This window comes from Nuphar pumila, chromosome 2 (genome assembly GCF_984573655.1).
Source record: "Nuphar pumila chromosome 2, dmNupPumi1.hap1.1, whole genome shotgun sequence".
Classification (NCBI taxonomy): domain Eukaryota; kingdom Viridiplantae; phylum Streptophyta; class Magnoliopsida; order Nymphaeales; family Nymphaeaceae; genus Nuphar; species Nuphar pumila.
Genome location: NC_143250.1, coordinates 65,801,876 through 65,811,749, shown reverse-complemented (window position 1 = coordinate 65,811,749; position 9,874 = coordinate 65,801,876).

Here is a 9,874-nt window from a genome sequence, read left to right as displayed (position 1 = left end):
TGGATTATGTATTTTTCATAAAAAAAATGTGATTTTTGGATGCTTGAATATTTATGAAAATTACAAGTCATTGATTTTTAAGTCGTGAAAAAAACTCGTTTATGCATCAAAATCTGTGTTCTTATAATATCAAGATGTATATAACATCCGTACAGTTAGATTCAAGAGAAAAGAACAAAAAAATCCATGAAAATAGTGGATCACACATTAATTGTCATATTCTAGTGACTCTTTCTCTCTTTTTATATATATAGACATTAATTCTCATATTCTAATGACTCTTTCTCTCTTTATATATATATATATATATAGTGTTTTTGCAATTTCATTTCTTCTACTTTAAAACAATGTTTTCTACGCGGTGGACCTTTTAGGGTCCATAAGCAAACAAAAAGCATACAAATGACAAAAAAGGGTACATTCTCTTTGTTCCTATTGAATCGCTTTCTTAGAGGAATATGAGAAAGTGATTCTAAAAGCCTGAAATCTCATGTACAACATTTTGATTTCAAATCCCATGTGAGTTGAGGCACCCGAAGTGTGATAGAATTATGGATCGACGAAACGCTGTAACTGCAAATAATGAATCAAGCACCAGCAACCTTTTTTAATATGGCTGTTTTTTATTTTCTTGCAAAAAAAAAAAAAAAACGCATCCACAATATGGCGTGCAACATGGTTCACATGACTTTAGCCTGAACTAAAATCATTGATATCAGCTGTATTTGATTTTTTCTGGGGTCTAGCCACCAAATGGTAGATCTAACCGTACATGTGTTTGACATGATTTATTTACTATGTTAAAAGGTAATACATCAAAATATCCTTTTTTTGGCATAGTAAAAATCAATGTCTCGCAGTTTATGAAAACAAGGGGTTTAGAAGTTGTATAAAACATCATATTTTTGTTAGATATTTTATATAACTTTTTAATGAAATCTATGAATAATCAAATATGGCATTGATTATGTTCATAAACTGGGTAAAAATCATATCTTGGGTTTACCATTTTTTTGTTACAAGATGAGCTCGTTTGAAAACTTGTATAAGTTGTATCAATTTGAATACAAGAAAATAAAACTTTAGAATTTTGTATGCTGTGCTTTTTATGTGTCACGAATTAAGTTAGGATATATGCTTTAATGAGTTGAGGTGAAGTATCTTAATCCTTTTTTTGTAATAGGGTCTCTTAAAGATAAGGCCTTTAAAAGATAAACTTATTCACAATGCTAGTATAAAGAAATTACTCTAGAACCTGACAAAGACTCTAGACCTAATATTGTCTCAATACAAGTTAGGCAATTTGATATGCATAAAACATAAGCAACACTTAATAATCATTATATTTAGTTGCCTTGAATACATGATTAACTATGTGAACTTTGGTCTTAGACAATCAGTATGTCTTATATTAATATCATAAATACATATTTTAATGTGGTATCGGTTAATATATTAGTAAGTACGCATATAATTGAATAAAAGTCATTATTTGCTAAACAAGTTTTTTTGTAAATTTTGTTATGAAATATATTTAATAATTAGTGTATTTGTGTTAATGAACAATAACTAGATGTTGGAATCAATGTATTTGAAGGAGCATGTGTAATCCCATACTCATGAACATAATAGCATATATGGTCTTAATAATCACTATTTTTAAAGTTGATCGAGTACACTCGGACTCTCAAAACTTGGATAGGGAATCACTCATGGCCTGTGTTCAGATGAAGCACATGCAGCTCAGACATAGACTTCCATGTGGCTGTTTGAGCTGTCAAGCAGAAAATAATGAGAAAAAATGAAAGAAGCAGTAAGGGACAGGAAGCCCCATGACACTGTTATAAGTGAAAAGGTATTTTCTCATCCATTTTTCAGTAAGGACAAAGAAAACCGGCCAGAAATTAAAAGACGAGGTCATATAGGGCATGTTTGGAAGCAAGAAAAACTCTGATAGGAAAAATAAAGTTTTGATAAGATAACTGTTATAAATGAAAAGTTTTTTGTTTGTGTATTATGAGAAAAAAAAATTCCAAATCATCCATGGGTGGTGGTGGGTGATGGTGGTGAGATGAATGGTGGTGGTGAGATGAGTGGTGAGGAGTGTAAATCACAATCTTCTCTTGATAAAAAAACATTTTTCTACCTCTTTGAAGACATCCTATGAAAAAGTGTTCTATGTAGAAAAACTCTCAAAGTGAAAGTTTCTTTTGTTTGGAAGAGTCAGAAAATCTGTACGAATTTTTCATTTTGCATGAATTTTTCTACATTTTTCTGGCTTCCAAAAGTATAAAGGAGACATGCCCAGGGAGCAGAAGACCACCTGAATCCAATCAAATCAAAGGGCTTATTCAAGAAAGAGAGGAGATACTGTGAGCTGTGACGCCATGTTATTAGTGGCATTAGGGATGTCAATGGATCAGATTTTATTTATTTGATGTAGGACCAAATTTGACTGAGTTTAGTGTATTTGCTAAGACAAAATCATAACTGATTATAATCGGATGCAAATATGGGTTTGACTTTTTGTGGATTTCATTGTTATAGAATTTTATTACATGTTAAAATTGATATGATATGAGCTTGTCACTATATGAATCCAAATCCAAAACCCAATCCGTGTAACCAACATCCAATTAGTCAGACTAGTAATAGCCACAACCAACATGAATTAGACTACAGTCTTGTCTTTGTTCCTCAAATGGAAATAGATAAGGTTCAAGAATAATGCATATTCTAAAGAGCATATCAGGTTCAAGGGACCGTGGACAGAAAAGCTTCTTATTTTTTAAAATTTCAGCCTTACATTTAGGGGGTGTTTGTTTCGTGCTCTTTTTCTGTGAAAGATTCTCTATTTGGTAAGAAATAAAACCTTTTTTTCTTTAATGGATGCAAAAAATAATGTCCACGAGGAATATGTGGTACAATTAGGGGTGTCAACGGGTTGGGTTTGGTTCAGACCCAGGTGGAATCAGACTTTGACCAGATTTTTGGGTATTGTATTGGGTCCAGACCTGGGTCTAATCGGGTCCACTATAAAAAAATCATACATGAACCCGATAAGAACTACAAGAACCAAACCCATAACATACCCGTTAAAACTATTTTTTTTTTTTTTATATTGAAAATTTGCAGGTCTTAATCGAAACTCGGGTCAGGTCCGAGTCTGGTATAAAATTTCACAAACTGTACCCATGTCCATGTATTAATCGGACCTTCGGGTCCAGACTCGAGTCTTAATTGGGTCTTCTTATTTATCACCATACCTGGACCTTATAGGGTTTGGTTTGGGTCGGGTTCAAGTAAACCAGTTCCGTCGACACCCCTAGGTACAACCCACATAATAAATGCAAAAAAATAGCTTTCCTGTCAAAATGTGTTTGTATCTCCTTCCATGGGAAAGCACTTTCCATCCATATGTGGAGCCCATATCTGAACTCAAATTTCTGGCTATGGGCATGAAAAGTGCCGAGCCAAACAATATGTGGGCTGGGTTTGGGTTATAATTTTTGTCGGGTACCCGTCCTTTCCCAGCATTTTTGCTGGATACCCGACCCAACCACAGTATTTTATATATAGTTTTCATAAAAATGTTTTTTTTTAAATTATCCAGGTCTGTGTTTGGGATTCTATTGTCATGACCAGACAAAATTTGAACCCGGACCCGGTTATTAGTTATATGGGCAAGTCTGGGTTAACCCAGCCCCGGCCCTTTGACAACCCTAGGACCATCCTTTTTCATAGGTTTGAGGCTTTTGACTTTTGGGTATCATAAATCTAGATGATGGACCGCATCGGGGGTACCTTGGACAGTTCGAACAGTTTTTCGTCCAATGTTCCTTGGACCGGATCCATTATGCCGTGGAAGGTCAAAGTGGTAGATCCAAAAGGCTTGGCATTGGCTAAAAAATAACTCAAGATGCACCTAATTAATGGTCAACAGAAATACTTGGTTTGGTCGAACCCTTGAGCAGGATAAATATGGTGCACTTTTCTCGGATCTTGGTTCGATATTAGGATCCATCAATTTATTCATATTGATTTGGGTTTATCCAATTGAATCCTGTTGAGTATGGTTTCAAACGTGGGTCAATGTTTTCTATCAGATTTAATCCTTTTTTTTAATGAATTCTCGACCCGTCCTCTGATCCAGATATATCGTTCAAAAAATACGATTCAAATTCAATTCACGATCTGGCCTAAATCTAAACCGGCAGGACCATCTATATTCCTTATCTGGCCCATCACAACAGTTTTGTAGGAAAGTCCTAAAGACTGTCGTGAATATAGTAGGACTTGATAACCTATTGGGTTTCGAACTTGTAACTTCCCAATACAAGGTGACGTGGTCGAGCCCCCCATTGGTACTTGGTAACCTTTAAATACAAGTACTTAAGGTCCACTTGTTTGGCCACAACTACTTGTATGTAGGAGTGTCAACTGGTCTGGTTTGGTTTGTACACGGGTAAAACCAGACTTGGACCCAGTTTTTGAGTATAGTGTTGGTTTGAACCCGAGTCTAATTAGGTCCACTATAAGAAAAACCATATCCGGACCCGACAAAAACTACATGAACCAGACCCTGACTATACCTGATAAAATAATATTTTTTATCATTTTTACATTGAAAATTTGCTAGTTTTAATAAGAACTCAGGTCAAGCCTGAGTCTGGTATAAAAATTCAGAAACTATACCTGGATCCATGTATTAATCGGACCTTTGGGTCCAAGCCCAGGTCTTAATCAGCTCTTCGTATTTATCACCCCTATAGGGTTTGGTCTGGTTCAGGTCTGGGTAAACCCAAACCATTGACACCCCTACTTGCATGTGAAGGCATATGGATATAACAATATATTTTCATTTAAAAAACTAATTATTTGTTTCACATATCAAACAGAAAATGATACATGGTCATATCTTTTTTCACCAATGAGGGTTCCACTTGTCTGGTAGTAGTAGTCAGTGCACTGTGATCATCGCAAAATTTTTCCTCTTTTGTTTCTCTCTCTTCCTTCTCTTTTCCTTTCTAACCTCTATTTTTCCTTTTTGAAAGGGAAAAATAACAATGCAGAAAAAGAAAAGAGAAGAGAAAAGAAAAGAAAGAAGGAGATGAACTCTTTTGCGAAGGTCTCACTTGACCTTAATTTTGAAAAAAAAATTAAAAGATTACTCGCCTCCGTTTTTGAAATATTTGCGGGAAAAATTGGGAGAGACGGGATTCGCTCGTAAGTACGAGATTCGACCGTTCCTGTCGCCTTTACCGAGGGTAATCGAACCAAAGATCGAATTTATGCCTTTTTGTTTTGCTAAAATATTTTCTAAGAATTTATCCTGTCTAAAATGCACAAAGAATCATGCTTGTGTAATGCAAATGCAGAAATGTATGCTTTCGAGAAAACACTTTTGGAAATTTGAGATTCTCCAAGTGATTCTACAAAATGAATGTGATAATGGAGTGAATAAATGGTTTTTGAAAGTTGAATCTAACTTAGAACTTGAGATAGATCTGAAAAGATATTTGGAATTTTAAGTCTTGAAATAATCAGAGCTGGGAAAATAAATGTTTGATTTAAAAAAAGAATGAAGAAAAAGGGGAATTTTGAAGCTGCGATAGAAAAAATGAAGTTTTCAAAGTCAAAATGGACTTTGAATTTAAATATTGAATCTGGATTTCAAAGTAGAGATAAAATTTGAAATGGAATTGAATTCCAGATTTAAAGTTTGAAATCAGGATGGAATTTTAGATTTAAGAAATCCAAATGGAATTTGAAAATAGAATTGGATTTGGAATCTGGAAATCAAGATAAAATTGGATTTGAAATCTGAAATCCAAAATGGAGTTGAATCTGTGATCTGGAATCCTAGATGGAATTAGATCCGAAGTCTGGAATCTGGGATGGACTTGAATTTGAGATCTGGAATCCTAAATGGAATTGGATCCGAAGTCTAGAATCCAAAATGAAGTTGGATCCGAAGTTTGGAATTCTAAATGGAATTGGATCTGAAGTCTAGAATCCAAGATGAGATTGTATTTTGAAGATCCAAAATGAGACTTGTTGATGGATTTTGGTTTTTAGAAATCCAGATTTGGATTTAAAACTTAGAAAAAATCGATTTTTGAGAGTCAGAATCAATCTCAAAAACTTTGATTTTGCATTGAGAATCAAGATTCAATCTTCAGATAGCGTTGTGAAGATAAAGAATAAACTTGTTTTTTTTTTTAAGTTTGAATTTGAAATCAGAAGATGAATCAGAAATTTCAAAGTTAAATTGAACTTTGAAATTTGATTTGAAATGTTAAATTGAATTTGAAATTGAATCTTGAAAATGAATTTGGAATTTCAAAGTTGAATTGAACTTTGAAATTTGATTTGAATTTGAGATAGAATTTTGAATATAAAAAATGGATTTGATTTTTCAAAGTCAAATTGGACTTTGAATTTGAATTTTGAATCTTGAAATGAGATAGAATTTAATTTGAATTTATAAATAAGAATTGATTTGAGAAATGAAGAAGGCATTTGAAGAATTGTCTCAAAAAAATCACTTGGATTTTGAAATAATATGAAAAGAATATGATGTAATTCTATCATAAGTGATGGAATGAATTGAAGAATTTTAAAATTGAATTTAAAAACATTATTTCATTCTTTAAATGAATTGAAATAAGATTGAAGATATAATACATCCCTGACTATGGTCATTGAATGTATTATATAATAATCATATTTAGATTCAGGTGAAGAATGAAACACATTTTGTGCCCTTATAGAGTTTAAAATAAAATTAACACTCAATATATTCTGACTATGGCCATTGATATACATTTTGAGTTAATTTTAAGTTAAACTCTGATAAAGAAGAAAATATTTAGAAATATGGTGATTTTTAAAAAGTGATCCAGTGTGGGTCCAGTGTTATTTCATAAAAGATGAAAATCTTAAGTTTTGTTCACATTCTGACTATGGTCATTGATGCAAATCATCAACTTAGGATTTGATCACCTTTTATAAAATGATGCACGCGTCATTCGTGTTTCTTCATTGTGAATTTTTGAAAGAAAAACGCAAAATGATATGAAACACATAATTCTATAAAAGTATATTCTAATCTAAGCTAGAAATGTAAGAATCTCATTAATATCTAGCTATTACATTATTGAATTAAATCAAAAAAATTTAAACTAAGAGGGAAAATTGCATTTTTCATGTATCTTCTGCAAAAGACAGAGTTAGCACAAGCAAGAGAATATATATATAAAAGGGAAACATAATATTGTATTTTAAGATACAAGATGATGGAATGCTCGTGTCTATGCTCCGAACTAATGAACTTTTAATATATCATGGATGAAAAAACACATACCTTGGGATGAATTGAATGAAGAAATGAATGTCCAAAGATGCATATATAATATGCTAAAAATGGGTGTTTGGATTATATACATAATGCTCTAAACATTACTGTTTCTGTTTTGAAGGTAATCATATGATACAACTATGGATATGATGACTTATTCTTACTGGTAGGGGGAGCAAAACTTTGCTCAATTTCATACATGGATTATCAAGGAAAGCTCATTTCGTAAAAAAAAAAAAAAACTACTCCAGCTCGCCTTGCAATCCAGACACTTGCTAACTCCTTTACAACAGAATATTAACTTGTTGCATTAGGAGTCGTGTTGAAAAGGGACGTTGTAGATGTGATAGAGCAGGTGGCTGTGAAAAAGGTGAATATACAGGTGTAGAGTGTATGGGAAGGTGGAGTACAGCAGAGAAAGTGGATGATTATGTGAATGTTGTTGCAGTGAAATAGAGATGATAGGAGAAGGGTTATCGATGATGTAACAACTATGTCAGCAACACATTCAGCATTTTCTGAGTGGTGAGAATATGCAGCCACATGGGGATGCTATGAAATACTATGGTAAGTGAAGTGACAAGGGAAGATGGACTATTACAACAGTGGATGCTATGTGACTGAAGAGTGGGCTGATGGATGAGTGAAATGGTTGGTAAAACTGTGTATGTTGTAGCTATGAAGAAGGTATATAGATAGTGAGGTAGTGTGTGTTGTACATAGAATAAGTGGGTGTAGGTGAAGGGACACTGCCCACAGAGGTGGCAGGTTTTTGATGGTGGTTATAGCAGGGGGATATTGGAGGTGCTGGAGCAAGAGGGAATAAGATTGACGGTGTAGGGGTCTAGAAATGGTGAAATGTGGACATCAACTGTGAGGAGGGATGTGCAACAGGGTAGATGTTTGAAGAGCTGGAAATGTGAAGGTATTGGTATGTGATATGCTCTGTAACATATGGGGATTTGAAATTGCAGAAATATGGGTGTTGATGGAATAAATATACATCGTATGTCCAAATGGTGTGGGTGCCTAGGTGCCAAATGTAAGGTGTAAAATGCAGCAATCTTTACTAACATGCTACGTGAAGGAAATTTTTGTGTTGTGGGATGGTGAGATTGGGTAAGAAATTGAAGGTGTAGGTATTGTGCCAGAGTGTGCTCAAGCACCCATGAACTCACAATTAACTTCTACAGGCAAACAACGAAGTTTCAAATCTTTTTAGTAACTAAGATGTATTGGCTAAAAAAAACTGGGAAAAATTTGACCAATGGGTTTACACCCAACGAAGCATCTACTTTCTCGACACCAGGTGACTTCTTACTTTTTGAATTCCAAACCAAAGCAACCTGAACTTTACTTAAAACCTGGTATGTGTAGACTATGTATACCATCAATATTTGAAAATCAAAGTTAATTTAGACATAGCAGAAAATAATGACAAAATCACTTATAGATGCACCTAAAATCAACCTTTTAAGTAATTTTCAATAACTGGAAGAGATGTATCATACGTTGTGACAGTTATCTACTTTTAACAATACAAAAATTTTGAACAAACACATAATCGAAAGCGAAAGCAATTCCCATCATAAGACAGTCTCTCATACTATACATACAAAAAGATTCTGAGGCAACTTGGATGATGCAGCTGGTAAAACAAAATGAACAACGGATACACCAAAGCCTAATTAGTAATAATGCCCCAAGGAATGCATCGATCCTCTGCATGAACCAACTGCTGGTCCTCCTTGATCCAGCCATAAGTCAGAACTCCCTGTTACTGGTTATTAACGTGAATCAACCAATGGTGTAGTAGATAGGGAGCAGTTGAAGTATTCATTTTTTTTATCAAGATTGAATTCTGAAACACAGTGCTACGATTGGGATGTCGATGTTCATTCCAGATGACTCTAGATCTAATCTGAATGCATTTTCATTAGTGATGCAGTAAAATAAAACAATATGTATGCTAATGATGTGCGAGGTTGGATGATGGATTGATGGGATGAGATGAGATTATGGATAGATGCACAAGATTATGGTAACATGACACGTAGGAGATATACTCATGCGACCTAAACCAAAAGCACAGGGAATATGGGTTACGAATCTGTTGCAGAAGGTCTTATGACACAACAAATGCACGATTCTCTCTGATGAGTATAGAGTACATGCTCATATTTAATAGAAATTGAATGTGAATGATGGCATGGTTAGTGGAATCAAATGTCACAGAGAATACAGTCCTAATCTTGGATCAAACCCACTGCGAAAGAAGATGTCGGATGTTTATGCAATGCTGAACAGAGTGCAGTAATACAGTTGCAAACTAAAGTGCAATAATGCAGAAAAGACTTATGCAGGCGATGCATAATACATGCATGATGGATGTTGGCCTGGTCCAATTGACATGAGCGTGATGCTAGGTTTAAAATGCTAATAAGCATACGATAGAAGGAGTTTATGCAAATGCAACATAGATAGACTGAACCAATAAGATGCAACCGATCTAAG